The 3,047-nt window shown below is 44.6% G+C and overlaps 1 long non-coding RNA gene across 1 annotated transcript; it reads left to right on the top strand.

Annotated features, from left to right (window-relative positions):
• Window positions 1-1,258: 1,258 nt before the first annotated feature.
• LOC138851493 (uncharacterized) lies at window positions 1,259-1,506 on the top strand. The gene is made up of 2 exons (XR_011391251.1): window positions 1,259-1,348; window positions 1,464-1,506. It is a non-coding gene; the product is annotated as an uncharacterized lncRNA (long non-coding RNA).
• Window positions 1,507-3,047: the final 1,541 nt, after the last annotated feature.

Genomic DNA, 3,047 nt, shown 5'->3' with positions numbered 1-3,047 from the left:
ATGTGTACCCCTAACAACCAAATTCAATACATCTATCGAAACAGGGAGATTGCCTGAGGCATGGAAGACAGCAAATGTGGTCCCAATCTTTAAAAAAGGAGACAGACATGAAGCACTTAACTACGGGACCAGTGTCACTGACATGTATAGCATGCAAAATCATGGAAAAGATTGTCAGGAGAAGAATGGTGGAACATCTAGAAGCGAATGATCTCATCACCAGCAGCCAACATGGTTTCAGAGAGGGGAAATCCTGTGTCACAAACCTACTGGAGTTTTATGACATGGTGACAGCAGTAAGACAAGAGAGAGAGGGGTGGGTGGATTGCATTTTCTTGGACTGCAAGAAGGCATTTCACACAGTACCACACAAGAGATTAGTGCAAAAACTGGAGGACCAAGCAGGGATAACAGGGAAGGCACTACAATGGATCAGGGAATACTTGTCAAGAAGACAGCAGCCAGTAATGGCACGTGGCGAGGTGTCAGAGTGGGCACCTGTGACCAGCGGGGTCCCACAGGAGTTAGTCCTAGGACCAGTGCTGTTTCTGGTATTTGTGAACGACATGACGGAAGGAATAAACTCCGAGGTGTCCCTGATTGCAGATGACGTGAAGTTGATGAGAAGAATTCATTCGATCGAAGACCAGGCAGAAATACAAAGGGATCTGGACAGGCTGCAGACCTGGTCCAGCAACTGGCTCCTGGAGTTCAATCCCACCAAGTGCAAAGTCATGAAGATTGGGGAAGGGCAAAGAAGACCGCAGACGGAGTACAGTCTAGCGTGCCAGAGACTACAAACATCACTCAAGGAAAAAGATCTTGGGGTGAGTATAACACCAGGCGCATCTCCTGAAGCTCACATCAACCAAATAACTGCTGCAGCACATGGGCGCCTGGCAAACCTCAGAACAGCATTCCGACATCTTAATAAGGAATCGTTCAGGACCCTGTACACCTTATATGTTAGGCCCATATTGGAGTATGCGGCACCAGTTTGGAACCCACATCTAGCCAAGCATGTAAAGAAACTAGGGAAAGTGCAAAGGTTTGCAACAAGACTAGTCCCAGAGTTATGAGGTATATTCTATGAGGAGAGGTAAAGGGAAATCAATCAGACGACGCTGGAGGACAGGAGAGATAGGGGGGACATGATAACGACTTACAAAATACTGAGAGGAATTGATGTAGTGATACTGGTCCTGTGAGGAGCAGCAGCAGGATAATACTGCACCACCTCTAGGGGCCCTTAACAACACCAACAACAGTTTGGTGTGGTCATGGGCTCCAACACATGGTGTGTGATTCTCTTATACTTTATCCATTTATCTGCGATGCAGATTACATGGTGAGTTTAAATATGTGGCCTGTAGTTATAACTTTTCTCTTGACATATGCAAGACATCACCATCCCTGTAGAAGCCATTATTAGATGTACTAGTCATTATATTTTGTTGTTGCAGAAGTACTATGAAGATTCTATGTTCAATAAAGCCTAGAGATAAGGCCTGTGTTTCTATCACAACAATTTATTGAACATAGAATCCTGGGCTACCTGGTGGTGATCCTGCGCTAGACTACATCACAACATGGAGCGTTTACTGAAACCTGAGAGGCTAGACTGTGACCCCAGCTTATCAACGGCTGCTCAGGAATGGAAGCACTGGTTTAAGACTTTCGAAAACTTCTTGGGAGCCCTTCCTAAAGAAGATCTAGATAAACTAAGTCTGCTCATCAATTTTGTGTCACCTAAGATATATGAGGCTATTTCTGAGTGTAATACCTACGAAGCATCTTTCACATCTATTGGTGTATCTTGAGATTCCACACTAATAGGGATTTCAACTGGGGCTAAATGTCTTGTAGATACTGTAGTCTCTTCACCATTTTGGTAGCGAATGTGGGCGTAATGTGGATTAGCTTGCAGGAGCTCTACCTCTTCCACTAAAGGATCCGTCTTGTTCATCCTACGGTGACTCTTCAGGAGAACGGGTCCAGGATGACATAACCAAGTGGGCACGGAGGCTCCCGTAGAGGAACGACGTGAATAGTTGAGGAGTCTTTCGAGGTAGAGGGTACCCATCAAGAAGTGTAAATTTGTTGATTGTCTCAGAGTAATCGATAGCCAGTCTCCGTTTCCTATAACCATCTTTAACAACAACAACCTGTGCACGCCAAGGAGAATCACTCGGTTCTATAATACCCTCCTTCAGCAGCCTCTGAGTTTCTTTCTCAATGAACATCCGATCCTCATAAGAATAGCGGCGTGACTTAGCTGATATAGGATGGCAATCCGCAGTAAGATTTGCAAACAGCTTTGGTGGGTCTACCCTTAAAGTGCTAAGTCCACAGACAACAAGAGGAGGCAGTTCACCTCCATATGTTAAGGTGACACTACCATGCAGCTTCTGAAAGTCCTGAAGATGCTATCAAAACCCTCAAGTCTCAGTATATTAAACCTACAAAATTGCTCAGTACTACGTGTTTAGCACAATTGATCTGCAGAGTGCCTATCATCAAGTCCCTATAAGGAATGAAGATAAACCATACACAGCGTTTCAGGCTAGTGATGGCCTGTATCAGTTTACCAGAGTCCCTTTTGGAGTCACCAATGGGGTAGCCTGCTTCCAACGAATTATGGATTCACTCATTCAGGAAGAGCAACTCATGGGAACTTACGCGTATTTAGATAATGTTACCATTTGTGGCAAGACCCAGGAGGAACATGATGCAAACCTTGATAAGTTTTTGGAAGCCGCCAAGAAGAAAAATATCAGTTACAATGAGGAAAAGTGCACTTTTTCAACTAAAAGGCTTAGCATCCTTGGTTATGTAGTGGAAGGAGGTTCAATATTCCCAGACCCTGAACGACTACGACCTCTACGGGAACTTCCAATGCCTCAAGACAAAAAGTCACTCCGAAGAACTCTTGGTCTCTTTGCTTATTACTCACAATGGATCTACAACTATTCAAGTAAAGTCCGCCCATTGAGTGCTACCACATTTCCTGTGACAAAGGAAGCAGAAGCCGCTTTCCATACTCTCAA

The sequence above is a fragment of the Cherax quadricarinatus genome, unplaced genomic scaffold, assembly GCF_038502225.1.
Source record: "Cherax quadricarinatus isolate ZL_2023a unplaced genomic scaffold, ASM3850222v1 Contig786, whole genome shotgun sequence".
NCBI lineage: Eukaryota > Metazoa > Arthropoda > Malacostraca > Decapoda > Parastacidae > Cherax > Cherax quadricarinatus.
Note: the sequence above shows the minus strand (reverse complement) of the source record. Positions and strands in the feature narration are given on the sequence as shown.